Genomic DNA, 14,925 nt, shown 5'->3' with positions numbered 1-14,925 from the left:
CACTATGTTCCCCAGGCTGGTCTCAAAGTCTGGCCTAAAGTGATCCTCCTGCCTCGACCTCCCAAAGCATTGGAATTACAGGTGTGAACCACCATATCCAGCCTTCTGACTCTATATTTTTGTTCTAGCTCTAATTCTGAGCAGCCCATTTTTAGATTGAAGTTCTTTTAAATTTAAATCACCAAAGTAATATAAACTAATGAAAATTGTGTAAGCCAAAATATCCATCCTTTCCACTCCAGATAGTCCCCCTCTCAAATTTAAATTCTGCTAAAGATTGATATGTACAATTCCTGATATTTTCTACCCACACACACAATTTTACAGAAAATTAATACATCTATTAGTGTGGTAAACACTGTCGATTATTTACCCAATAGCTTTCTCCTTTCATATTTTATATTGCTGGCAGAGTCCCAGTTTTATTTGGATGTTCTTCTACTGTAGTTGTTTGCTAGTGAAAGATGATCCTCTCCCCAAGTTCAGGGATAAGTAAAGATTTCTGTTTGCTAATCATTCCCATCCCATTCCATGTAGCATGTGATTACAACCCTGGCCTTCTGAATTAAAAATTATAGAAAAGGTTTTCACTCCTAATAAACAGAGATGGATGACAGGCAGCATTCCACTTCTTCTCTGGATGTCATGTCTGCATTTGACACCTGGAGCTGCTGCAGCCATTATTACAACATCATGAAGGGGGATATCTCCACATTGGCAGTTAAGATTTTTCAGTTGTGTTTAACAGGAAACCAAATAAAACTGGTTTAAACAAAAATGAGATTGTATTGGTTGATATAATTGGATAGGAGTAGATCTGTGTAGAACAGTAAGATTTTGCATTGGAATAGTGGTAGAGTGCAAAATCACCAAACCCGGATACTCTAAAAAAGAATGCAATTGAAATCCTAGAACCGAAAAATATAATAATTGAATTTAACATAGTAGATGGAGCTGATAACAGGTTAGACACAGCTAATTCTAGGACTAATGATGTGGAATATAGTTTCAACATAAAATATCCAGTATCGGAAGAGAGAAAAGAATTGAAAATAGGCATGGTCAAAGACTTCATGTCTAACACACCAAAAGCAATGGCAACAAAAGCCAAAATTGACAAATGGGATCTAATTAAACTAAAGAGCTTCTGCATAGCAAAAGAAACTACCATCAGAGTGAATAGGCAACCTACAGAATGGGAGAAAATTTTTGCAATCTACTCATCTGACAAAGGGCTAATATCCAGAATCTACAATGAACTCAAACAAATTTACAAGAAAAAAACAAACAACCCCATCAACAAGTGGGCGAAGGATATGAACAGACACTTCTCAAAAGAAGACATTTATGCAGCCAAAAGATACATGAAAAAATGCTCATCATCACTGGCCATCAGAGAAATGCAAATCAAAACCACAATGAGATACCATCTCACATCGGTTAGAATGGCGATCATTAAAAAGTCAGGAAACAACAGGTGCTGGAGAGGATGTAGAGAAAATAGGAACACTTTTACACTGTTGGTGGGACTGTAAACTAGTTCAACCCTTGTGGAAGTCAGTGTGGCCATTCTTCAGGGATCTAGAACTAGAAATACCATTTGATCCAGCAATCCCATTACTGGGTATATACCCAAAGGATTATAAATCATGCTGCTATAAAGACACATGCACACGTATGTTTATTGTGGCACTACTCACAATAGCAAAGACTTGGAACCAACCCAAATGTCCAACAATGATAGACTGGATTAAGAAAATATGGCACATATACACCATGGAATACTATGCAGCCACAAAAAATGATGAGTTCATGTCCTTTGTAGGGACACGGATGAAGCTGGAAACCATCATTCTCAGCAAACTATCGCAAGGACAAAAAACCAAACACCGCATGTTCTCACTTATAGGTGGGAATTGAACAATGAGAACACATGGACACAGGAAGGGGAACATCACACACTGGGGCCTGTTGTGGGGTGGGGGGAGGGGGGAGGGATAGCATTAGGAGATATACCTAATGTTAAATGACGAGTTAATGGGTGCAGCACACCAACATGGCACATGTATACATATGTAACTAACCTGCACATTGTGCACATGTACCCTAAAACTTAAAGTATAATAAAATATATATATATATAGGTAAGAAAGAAAGAGACATATGGGACATGGCAAAAAGGCCTAAATACATGGAATTAGAGTCCTAGAAAGAGAAGAAAGAGGAAATAGGAAAGAAGTACTATTTGAAAAGAGAGTAGTTGAAAATTTTCCAAAATTGATGAAAGATATCAAGACACATACTCAAGAAGCACTATCAATCCCAAGCAGGATAAATGCAAAGAAAACACTTTTTTTTTTTTTTGAGACAGAGTCTCACTCTGTCACCCACGCTGGAGTGCACTGGTGTGATGTCAGCTCACTGCAACCTCTGCCTCCCGAGTTTGAGCAATCCTCCTGCCTCAGCCTCCTGAGTAGCTGAGGCACGTCCCACCATGCCCGGCTAATTTTTGTATTTTTATTAGAGACAGGGTTTTGCCATGTTGGCCAGGCTGGTCTCAAACTCCCGACCTCAAGTGATCTGCCCACCTCGGCCTCCCAAAGTGCTGAGATTATAAGCATGAGCCACCACGCTTGGCTGAAAACTATATTTAAGCACTTCATAATAAAACTGCTGAAAACCAAAGACAAAGAAAAAACATTAAAAGCAATTAGAGAGAGAGAGACACATTACCTTCAGAGGAACAACATTAAGACTGACAATGGTGGAGTGTGGTAGCTTATGCCTGTAATACCAGCACTTTGGGAGGCCAAGGCAGGCGGATCACCTGAGGTCAGGAGTTCAAGACCAGCCTGGCCAACACGGTGAAACCCCATCTCTACTAAAAATACAAAAATTAGCTAGGCATGGTGGCACGCTCCCATAGTCCCAGCTATTTGGGAGGCTGAGGCAGGAGGATTGCTTGAATCCAGGAAGCGGAGGTTGCAGTGAGCCAAGATTGCACCACTGCACTCCAGCTTGGGCAATAAAGTGAGACTCTGTCTCAAAACAAACAAACAAACAAAACACACACACACACACATACACACACACACACGAACAACTTTGGCTAGGCATGGTTGCTCATGCCTGTAACCCCAGCACTTTGGAAGGCCAAGGCAGAAGGATCACTTGAGGCCAGGAGTTCAAGACCAGCCTAGGCCACACAGCGAGACCCCCTCTCTACAAAAAAAATACAAAAATTAGCCAGACATGATGGTGTGCACCTGTAGTCCCAGCTACTCAGGAAGTTGTAGTGGGGGATCACTTGACCCAGCAGGTTGAGGCTACAGTGAGCTAGGATCACACCACTGCACTCCAGCCTGGGCAACAGAACAAGACTGTCTCAATTTTTTGAAAAAAGGGCTGATGCCAAGCACAGTGGCTCATGCCTGTAATCTCAGCACTTTGGGAGGCTGAGACAGGAGGATCACTTGAGCCCAGCAGTTTGAGACCAGCCTGGGCAACGTGGTGAAATCCCATCTCCACTAAAAATAGAAAAATTATCCAGGCAGAGCGGCATGTCCCTGTTGTCCTAGCTACTCAGAAGGCTGAGGTGGGAGGAGAATCATTTGAGCCTGGGAGGTCAAGTCTGTAGTGAGCTGTGTTTATGCCACTGCACTCCAGACTGGGAGACGGAGCGAGACCTGTCTCAAAAATAAAATTTAAAAAAAAGACTGACAACTGACTCTTTCATAGAAATGATAAAATCCAGAAGATGATGGAATGGCATCTATAAAGTGCTAAAAGAAAATATCAATCTAAAATGCTATACTCAGTGAAAATATTATTCAAAAATGAAGGTAAAATAAATATGTTTTCCCACAGTCAAAATTCTTCACAGATCCACACTAAAGACATGTTAAACGGAATTTTTAAAAGAAACTCAAAAGGAATTACGAACATCCAGGAAAAAAATAAGGTCAAAAGAAAGTAAATATGTGGGTAAAAATAAACGAACAATAACTGTATAAAGTGATAATGTCATGTGAAGTTCTAAATGCACATAGAATTAAAACACATCACAAAAATAGCACAGAGTGTGGGAGCAGATAAATGGAGTTAAAGTATTTTAAGGTACTTGCATTGTCTATGAAGTGGTAAAAGAATTAATTTAGCTCTCCCTCTCCCTCTCCCTCTCCCCTCTTTCTTCAGTCTCCCTCTCCTTCTTTTTTCAGTCTCCCTCTGTTGCCAAAGCTGGACTGTACTGCTGTGATCTCAGCTCGCTGCAACCTCCCTGCCTCAGGCTCCTGTGATTCTCCTGCCTCGGCCTGCCGAGTGCCTGGGATTGCAGGCGCGCGCCGCCACGCCTGATTGGTCTTTGTATTTTTGGTGGAGACGGGGTTTCGCCGTGTTGACCGGGCTGGTATCCAGCTCCTGGCTTCGAGTGATCTGCCCGCCTCGGCCTCCCGAGGTGCTGGGATTGCAGACGGAGTCTCGCTCACTCAGTGCTCAATGGTGCTCAGGCTGGAGTGCAGTGGCGTGATCTCGGCTCGCTACAGCCTCCACCTCCCAGCCGCCTGCCTTGGCCTCCTAAAGTGCTAAGATTACAGCCTCTGCCCCGCCGCCACCCCGTCTAGGAAGTGAGGAGCGTCTCTGCCTGGCCGCCCATCGTCTGGGATGTGAGGAGCCCCTCTGCCCGGCCGCGCCCTATGGGAAGTGAGGAGCGCCTCGGCCCGGCCGCCCCGTCTGGGAGGTGAGGAGCGCCTCTGCCTGGCTGCCACCCCGTCTGGGAGGAAGTGAGGAGCGCCTCTGCCCGGCCGTCCCGTCTGGGAGGTGAGGAGAGCCTCTGCCCGGCCGCCCCGTCTGGGAAGTGAGGAGCGCCTCTGCCCGGCCGCCCCGCCTGGGAAGTGAGGAGCGCCTCTGCCCGGCCGCCCCGCCTGGGAAGTGAGGAGCGCCTCTGCCCGGCCACCCCATCTGGGAAGTGAGGAGCGCCTCTGCCCGGCTGCCCCGTCTGAGAGGTGAGGAGCGCCTCTGCCTGGCTGCCACCCCGTCTGGGAGGTGAGGAGCGTCTCTGCCCGGCCGCCCCGTCTGGGAGGTGAGGAGCGCATCTGCCCGGCCACCCCGTCTGGGATGTGAGGAGCGCCTCTGCCCGGCCACCCCGTCTGGGAAGTGAGGAGCGCCTCTGCCCGGCAGCCCTGTCTGGGAAGTGAGGAGCGCCTCTGCCTGGCCGCCCTGTCTGGGAGGTGAGGAGCACCTCTGCCTGGCCACCCTGTCTGGGAGGTGTACCCAACAGCTCCGAAGAGACAGCGACCATCGGGAGCGGGCCATGAGGACGATGGCGGTTTTGTTGAAAAGAAGGGGGGGAAGTGTGGGGAAAGGAAGGGGAGATCAGATTGTTGCTTTGTCTGTGTAGAAAGAGGTGGGCATAGGAGACTCCATTTTGTTCTGACTAGGAGAAATTCTTCTGCCTTGGGATGCTGTTGATCTATGGCCTTTCCCCCAGCCCCGTACTCTCTGAAACATGTGCTGTGTCAACTCAGGGTTAAATGGATTAAGGGCGGTGCAAGATGTGCTTTGTTAAACAGATGCTTGAAGGCAGCATGCTCTTTAAGAGTCATCACCACTCCCTAATCTCAAGTACCCAGGGGCACAAACACTGCAGAAGGCCGCAGGGACCTCTGCCTAGGAAAACCAGAGACCTTTGTTCATGTGTTTATCTCCTGACCGTCTCTCCACTATCATCCTATGACCCTGCCATATCCCCCTCTCCGAGAAACACCCAAGAATGATCAATAAATACTTCATAAAAAAAAGAATTAATTTATATTAAACTTTAGCAAGTCAAGGATGCATGCTGTAATTACCATGGTAATCATGGAAAAATAGTAACAAAAATATGTTACTAACAAGCTAATGTAGAAACATTTGGAATAATAAAAATAATCAAAAAAGATTTAGAAGAGAGGAAAAAAGGAACATCGAACATGTGGGGTAGATAGAATACAAATACTAGGATATCTTGAAACTCAGATGTATAAATAACTATTTTAAATATAAATGGACTAAACATCCTATTTTAAAACAAAGATTGGGCCAGGTGCTGTGGCTCATGCCTGTAATCCCAGCACTCTGGGAGGCTGAGGCAGGAGGGTCACTTGAGCCCAGGAGGTAGAGACCAGCCTGGACAATATGGTAAAACCCCATCTCTGTGAAAGAATACAAAAAGTAGCTGGGCATGGTGATGCACACCTGTGGCCCCAGCTACTTGAGAGGCTGAGGTGGGAAGATCACTTGAGCCTGGGAGGTTGAGGCTGCAGTGAGCCATGACTGTGACACTGCACTCCAGCCTGGGTGAGAGTGAGACCCTGTCTCAAAAACTAAAACCAAACAAAATAAAATAAAATAAAATAAAAACAAAGATAGTCAGATTGAGTTTCTAATTTACTTATTATTTTTATTTTTTAGTATTAAAAAAATTTCTTAGAGACAGGATCTTGTTCTGTTGCCCAGGCTGGAGTGCAATGGTGCAATCATAGTTCACTGCAGCCTCAACCTCCTGGGCTCAAGCAATTCTCCCACCTTAGCCTCTAAAATAGCTAGGACTACAGGCATGTGCCACTGCACCTGGCTAATTTTTTTTAAATTTTGTAGAGTCAGGGTCTTGCTATGTTGTCCAGGCTGCTCTCAAACTGCTGGCCTCAAGAAATCCTTCTGCCTCAGCCTCCCAAGGCACTAGGATTATAGAGGAGAACCACCATGGCCAGCCCAGATTGGATTTTTGTTTTGGGGGTTTCTTTTATTTTTATTTATTTTATTTATTTATTTTTTGAGACAAGGTCTCATTCTGTCACCCAGGCTGGAGTTCAGTGGCATGATCACAGCTCACTGCAACCTCTGCCTCCTGGACTTGAGTGAGCCTCACACCTCAATATCCTAAGTAGCTGGGACTACAGGCAGATGCCATCATGCCCAGCTAATTTTAGTACTTTTCTTTTTTTGGTGGAGATGAGGTTTCACCATGTTGCGAAGGCTGGTCTTGAGCTCCTGAGCTCAAGTGATCCACTTGCCTCAGCCTCCCAAAGTGCTGGGATTATTGGCATGAGCCACCACACCTGGCCCAGATTGGGTTTTAAACAGCAACTTTATACTGCTTTAAAAAACTTCCACATAGCCGGGCACAGTGGCTCATGCCTGTAATCCCAGCACTTTGGGAAGCCAAGGTGGGCTGATCACCTGAGGTCGGGAGTTTAAGACCAGCTTGACCAACATGGAGAAACCCCGTCTCTACTAAAAATACAAAATTAGCCAAGCATGGTGGCGCATGCCTGTAATCCCAGCTACTCGGGAGGCTGAGGCAGAAGAATCGCTTGAGCCCGGGGGGCGGAGGTTGCGGTGAGCCGAGATCGCGCCATCGCACTCCAGCCTGGGCAACAAGAGCGAAACTCCATCTCAAAAAAAAAAAAAGAAAGAAAAGAAATTTCCACATAAGGATACAGATATGTTAAAGCAAAGGTTGTAAACAAACATACCAACAGGATAGTATGTGCAAACAGTACATAATACAAACAGTAACTAAAAGAAAATCAGTATCACTAAACTAACATTGTAATTTTTTTTTTTTTTTTTTAGATGAAGTCTTCCTAGTCTCTCAGGCTGGAGTGCAATGTTGCAACCTCAGTTCACTGCAACATCCGCCTCCCGGATTCAAGTGATTCTCCTGCCTCAGCCTCCCAAGTAGCTGGGATTACAGGCAAGTGCCATCACGCCTGGCTAATTTTGTATTTTTAGTAGAGATGGGGTTTCATCATGTTGGTCAGGCTGGTCTCGAACTCCTGACCTCAGGTTATCCACCCGCCTCAGCCTCCCAAAGTGTTGGGATTACAGGTATGAGCCACTGCACCTGGCATTTTTTTTTTTTTTTTTGAGACACAGTCTCACTCTGTCGCACAGACTGGAGTGCAATGGCCTGATCTCGGCTCACTGCAACCTCCACCTCCTGAGTTCAAGTGATTCTCCTGTCTCAGCCTCCCAAGTAACTGGGATTACAGGCATGTGCTATCAGGCCTGGCTAATTTTTTGTCTTTTTAGTAGCAACTGCCACCAACCAGAACTGCAAAGTGTTGGCTGTCTACCAGGGGCATAAGCAGTTGATGGAAAATTACAAGAGGCTGGCCAGTGATCTCCTGGAGTGGATTCAGCAAAACAGCCCCTGGCTGGAGAACCCCATACCCCAGAAGACCTTCCAGGAGATGTAGCAGAAGTCTTTCGTGACGACTGGTGCATCCACAAGTTGTCCAAGGCGCAGGAGAGAGGCCAGCTGGAGGTCACCTTCAACACGCTGCAGACCAAGCTGCACCTAAGCAACCAGCCTGCCTTCATGGGCTCCGAGGGTAAGATGGTCTTGAACATCAACAACAGTGGGCAGCACCTGGAGCAGGCCAAGAAGTGACATGAGGAGTTGCTGCTGAATGATATTCACAGGCTGGAGCAGATCGACCACCTGGCACAGAAGTTCCAGCAGAAGACCTCCATCCATGAGGCCTGGACAGATGAGAAGGAAGCCAGGCTTAAGCAGCGGGACTATGAGACGGCCACCCTATCAGACATCAAAGCTCTTATCCACAACCATGAAGCCTTTGAGAGTGATCTGGCCACACACCAGGACTTTGTGGAGCTGATCAAGGCTGTGAGAGTGGAAAAAACTGAAACTATTTTTCCTCTGCTCTCACACAACCGAGAATGCTTCTGTGACCAAATGTGTGTGGGGTTTTCCCCACCCACAGAACAAGCAATCAAATCTGCAGCAGACACCAGCTGGTTGTCCTCCAGTTCAATTCAATTCTGACGTTATCTACCTGCAGATAGTGTCAGATCTCACAGGGTAAGGGCTCAGTCCTACAATACTGCCTCCACTTCAGATGCTAATCACAAGCCCAATTATTTTTGCCTGTGCTTCACACCAACTGGCTATAAATTGGGAATCCTGCTACCCCCTACTTGGGTTCCATTTATTTGCTAGAGCAGCTCACAGAACTCAGAAAAACACTTTACTTACATTGGCTTGTTTATTACACAGGATATTACAAAGGATACAGATGAAGAGACGCATAGGGCAAGGTGTGGGAAAGCGGACTTGGGACTTCTATGCCCTCTCTGGGGATGCCACTCTTCAGGAACCACCATGTGTTCAGCTCTCCAGAAGCTCTGTGAACCCTGTCTTTTCAGGGTTTTATGGAGGCTTCATTATATAGGCATGATTGATTAAATCACTGGCTATTGCTGATTAACTTAATCTTCAGCCCCTCTTCCCTCCTCAGGGGTTGGGCAGTGGGGCTGAAAGTCCTAACCCTCTACTTATGACTTGGTTTTTCTGGTGACCAGCCTCCATCCTGAAGCTCCCTATGGGCTGCCAGCCATCTGTCAACTCATCAGCATACAAAAAGACATTGTTTTGGAAATTCTAATTATTTTTTAGTCATTGTATGCCAGGAAGCAGGATCAAAGACCAAATACATATTTCACAATATCATAGAGGACATTGCCCAGGAACTCAACGAGCTGGATTACTGTGGCTCCCACAGCTGTCAATGCCCAGTGCCAGAAGATTCACGAGCAGTAGGAAACCCTGCACTCTCTGACCTACAGTCACAGGGAAGCCCTGGAGAAAATGAAGAAGCAGCTGGAGGCCACTGATCATCTGTACCTGGAGTATGCCAAGTGGGCAGCGCCTTCTACAACTGGATGGAAAGTGCCGTGGAGGAGCTCTAGGACATGTTCCTCATCTACAATACCGAGAAGATTGAGGGTCTGATCTCAGCCCACAGCCAAAAGTTGACCCTGCCAGATACTGATAGGGAGAAACAGGCTATCCTGGCCACCCACAAGGAAGCCCAGAGGATCACAGGGAGCAAACATACCAAGCTGTCAGGCAGCAACCCCTACACCACTGTCACCTTCCCCGACCAACCCAGATCATCCACTCCCGGTGGGCAAAGGTGCAGCAGTTGGTGCCAAAGCAGGATTATGCGCTTCTGGAGGAGCAGAGCAAGCAACAGTCCAACGAGCACCTCCACCACCAGTTCTCCAGCCAGGCCAATGTCATGGGGCCCTGGATCCAGACCAAGACAGAAGAAAGTGGGTACAGCTCCATCAAAATGAAGGGGACCCCAGAGGACCAGCTAAACCCGAAGCAATATGAGCAAAGCATCATGGACCACAAGCTGAACCTGGACCTGTTGACGCAGAGCACCAGCTCCTCCAGGAGGTCTTCATCTTCAACAACAAGCATATCAGCTACATGGTGGAACACATCCACATGGCTGGGAGCAGCTGCTCACCACTATTGGCTGCACCATCAGTGAGGTCAAGAAGCAGATCCTCACCTGCAATACCCAGGGCATTGGCCAGGAGCAGATGCAAGAGTTTCAGGTGTCCTTCAGCCACACTGACAAGAGCCATGGCAGGGTGCTGGGGCTGAAGGAGTTCAAGGCCTGCTTCATCAGCTTGGGCTACAATGTGGAGAATAACAGCAGAGCAATGCTGAATTCAACTGCATCGGGAGTGTGGTTGACCCCAACCATAGCAGCCTTGTGGTCTCCCAAGGCTTCATCAACTTCAGGTCTTGGGAGACAACCGATGTAGACACAGCCAGGTCGTTACCTCCTTCAAGGTCATGGCAGGAGGAGCCAAGGAGCTACAGGGAGAGGTGTCTCTGACCAGGTCAAGTACTGCATTGCCCACCTGGCCCCACAACAGGTCCCCCGTGCCATGCCTGGTGCCCTTGTCTACAAATCCTTCTCTATAGCTCCATACAACAAGAATGACTATGAGGCTCCTGGTGAGACTCAGATCAAACACCCTTCCTCATGGCCTCTGGTAGGGGCTGGGAGAGCCCTTTGCCCCCTTCCCATGGTGTAGGCCTCTACAGTCCCCATTCCTCTGAGTCTGTATCTTTGTGAAGCTCTCTGTCAGTCCTTTTTAGGGGGTGGTGAGTGGGGAAGGGCAGGTAGGCTCTCTTCTCTCTCTTTGTTGGTTGGCCAGGAGATTCTCTCCTACCTGCCTCCACACACACACACACAAGGTAGAGGTAAGCAAGACTCTCGAGGTTAGTGTTTCTGGTCTGGTAAATATATGAGGGGTCTTCATTCTTATTAATTTATTTTTTCAATTGAGAATGGGGTCTCACTATGTTGCCCAGATAGGTGAACTATCCTCTTGCCTCTGCTTCCCTACGTGCTGGGATTACAGGCATGAGCCACCGTGCCTGGCTGAGGGGTCTTCAAAAAGTTCATGGAAAATGCATATTACAGGCCAGGTGCAGTGTCTCACATCTGTAATTCCAGCACTTTGGGAGGCTGGGGCAAGAGAATCATCTGAGCCCTGGAGTTCAAGACCAGCCCAGGTAGCATAGTGAGACTTTGTCTCAGAAAAAAAAAGAAAAAAGAAAAAAGAGAAGGAGAGAAAGAGAGGAAAGAAAGAAAGAAGAAAAAAAAAGAAAGGAAGAGAAAGAGAGAGAAAGAAAGAAAGAAAGTGAAAGAGAGAGAAAGAAAGAAAGAAAGGAAGAGGGAAAGAAAGAAAGAAGGAAAGAAAGAAAGAAAGGAAGAGGGAAAGAAAGAAAGAAGGAAAGAAAGAAAGGAAAGAAAGAAAGAAAGAAAGAAAGAAAAACATTATCACATACCATGAAAAAACTATCCATGGATTGCACCAAAATAAACTGATACTAACCTGTTACAACGTGTCTGAACAGGATCTACTTTGAGGCACTAAAAGGATAAGACATCAGTTTGAAAACAGCCCTTATCAGAGAGCAACATTAATTCTGTTAAAATTGAAGGAAGAAAAAACCACACTTATGGTGAGGCTTGGGTGGAAGAATGGTGAAATCACTGATGCTTTACAAAAAGCTTGTAGGTGCAATGCCTGATACGGTTTGGATCTGTGTCTCCACCCAAATCTCATGTTGAGTTGTAATCCCGTGTTGGAGGTGGGGCCCGGTGGGAGGTAATTGGATCATGGGGGTGGATTTCTCATTAATGGTTTAGCACCATCCCCTCGGCGCTATCTCGTGATAGTGAGTGAGTTCTGGTGAGATCTGGTCATTTAAAAGTGTGTGGCACCTTCCCCCCAACTTGCTTCTGCTTTGACTATGTGACATGCCTGCTCCCCCTTCACCTTCCACCATGATTGTAAGTTCCTGAAGCCTCCCCGGAAGCCAGGCAGATGCCAGCATCATGCTTCCTGCACAGCCTGCAGAACCATAAGCCAATTAAACCTCTTTTCTTTATAAATTGCCCAGTCTCAGGTGTTTCTTTATAGCAGTGTGAAAATGGATTAATACAATACCCCAGAGAAATCAGCAGTTTACAAATGGATAGCTGTTTTTTTGTTTGTTTGTTCATTTGTTTGTTTTTGAGATGGAGTCTGGCTCTCTCACCCAGGCTGGAGTGCAGTTGTGCCACCTTGGCTCACTGCAACCTCTGCCTCCCAGGTTCAAGTGATTCTCCTGTCTCAGCCTCCCGAGTAGCTGGGACTACATGCGTGCACCACCACGCCTGGCTAATTTTTGTACTTTTAGTAGAGATGGGGTTTCACCATGTTGGCCAGGCTGTTCTCAAATTCTTAGCCTCAAGAAATCCCTTCTCCTTCCTCCTCTTCCCCAACTCAAGATTGCCAGGAGAGGAGAGGCCCTGGCTAAGCACCCCACTTTCTGCAGCAAAGGACCAAGCCCCTAACCCCCATTCCAGCCAGTCTTGGCCTTGCTTTCTCTGAACTCACAAGTCTTAGATTTTCTAACGGCCAAAAAAAAAAAAGGAGAAAAGAAAGAAACAATAACAACAAAACAGCAAAAACAAAAAATTCATTTAAAACACCTTTGGAGGCCAGATGTGGTGGCTCACGCCTGTAATCCCAGGACTTTGAGAGGCCGAGGCGGGTGGATCACCTGAGGTCAAGAGTTCGAGACCAGCTTGGCCAACATGGTGAAACCCCATCTCTACTAATAATACAAACATTAACTGGGCATGGTAGCGCACGCCTATAGTCCCAGCTACTCAGGAGGCTGAGGCAGGAGAATCGCTTGAACCCGGGAGGTGGAGGTTGCAGTGAGCCGAGATCGCGCCATTGTACTCTAGCCTGGGCAACAAGAGTGAAACTCTGTCAAAAAAAAAAAAAAAACCTTTGGAAAATGAATTTTAAAACTTTCAGAAAATTACTATTTACTTTATCAACTTATAGACTTATTATGTAAATATACATTCTCCTAGTGACAACAACAAAAAAGAACTATTCAAACCAACTCAAGAGAAGGAGAGAGGAGTCATTTTGTGGATGAAAACGTCCCCCAAGAATGAACTGGATGATCTGGTAAAAATTGGAGCTGGGTCTGGAAGCTCTCAGATACTGAAGCAGCTGCTCTCTCCTTTTTAAAAAGAGTCTTTTGCTCATTCTCTTTTTCTCTTTCCTCCTGGGGTCCAGTGATGTCTGGTTTCTTCTTACAGCATAGATGCCACATTTTCCTCTTTGCAGACAGACTGCTTGCTTCAACCTACTCTGAGCATCTGCCCCTCATAAGTCTGGCCTGCCCATGATGTTGGCTTGTCATGGTGTCAACTCTGGCTTCTGCTGTGGGCCTCACTCTGAACGACCTTTCAACTCACCTCCCACATCTAATTTTTGGCAAGTTCTTGGGAGTAGAATCTAATTGCTCAGCTTGGGTCAGGTGTCTGTTACTGGTCCAGAGAGCTGTGGTCGAGGGGACAGGGCCATATGGTACAAGGGTGGTAACTTAAGCAGGGGGATGTGAATGACCAGGTGTCACAAGTCATATCTTCTATTTCATTCCACTGCATCAGACCAGGCAGTGCAAATGGAGGTAATTATCCTTGCCAGAGGCCTTAGCTGCCCAAGTAGCTGCTCTGGTTATTGTGACATTATATATAAACATTATGAAGCTGTAAAGCTTGTTGTCTTGTACATCACTGGGTCTTCAATACCTAGAACTATGGCTGGCACATACCATGCACTCAATAAATATGCACTGAATGAATGAATAAATGAATGAATGAAAGTTTGATAATATGATTCAATATTCCCTTCCAAACTCCCTTTCCTAGAAACTAAAATGTGGGACATTTATGGCCCTGGGAGGGACGTTTAACTTTTCTCAGGGTTATGGGTTGGGATAGAGGGAAGGAGTATGTATGTGGGGGTGTTGGGTCATTGGTAGGGATAATTACTCTATTGGGTGGATCCAGTCAAGAGAAAAATGTGGAGGAAACAGCCAGATGTGGTGGCTCACACCTGTAATCCCAGCACTTTAGGAGGCTGAGGTGGGAGGATTGCTTGAGCCTGGGAGCTTGAGATCAGCCTGGGCAACATAGCCAGACTCTGTCTCCATTAAAAGAAAGAAAGAAAAGGAAGAGAGAAAAAGACCTGGAGGATGCAGAAGGGACAGGGGAGGGTGCAGCATTTTCTTCTGCTTTGGTGGAGACCATAATGATCCCTTATTATCATTGCCTTTTTTTTTTTTTTTTTTTTTGAGACAAGAGTCTCGCTCTGTCACCCAGGCTGGAGTGCAGTGGTGCAATCTCAGCTCACTTCAAGCTCCGCCTCCCAGGTTCACGCCATTCTCCTGCCTCAGCCTCCCGAGTAGCTGGGACTACAGGCACCTGCCACCATGCCCGGCTAATTTTTTTTGTATTTTTAATAGAGACAGGGTTTCACTGTGTTAGCCAGGATGGTCTCAATCTCCTGACCTCGTGATCCACCTGCCTCGGCTTCCCAAAGTGCTGGGATTATAAGCGTGAGCCACCACGCCTGGCCTATCATAGCCTATTCTTATAATGACATCTCTCAGGTCTAATGAGCCCATGATGAACCTTGATCCTATGTTCTGCTTCATGTTATAATAATTCTTGCTGCTGGTTCTAGGCCACACATTGTGTA

At 46.4% G+C, this 14,925-nt stretch overlaps 1 pseudogene; it reads left to right on the top strand.

The window, feature by feature from the left end:
- The first annotated feature begins 5,966 nt into the window (after positions 1 to 5,966).
- On the top strand, positions 5,967 to 10,899 carry LOC100432184 (alpha-actinin-4-like; annotated as a pseudogene).
- The last annotated feature ends 4,026 nt before the right edge of the window (positions 10,900 to 14,925 follow it).

Source organism: Pongo abelii, chromosome 1 (genome assembly GCF_028885655.2).
Source record: "Pongo abelii isolate AG06213 chromosome 1, NHGRI_mPonAbe1-v2.0_pri, whole genome shotgun sequence".
Lineage (NCBI taxonomy): Eukaryota > Metazoa > Chordata > Mammalia > Primates > Hominidae > Pongo > Pongo abelii.
Note: the sequence above shows the minus strand (reverse complement) of the source record. Positions and strands in the feature narration are given on the sequence as shown.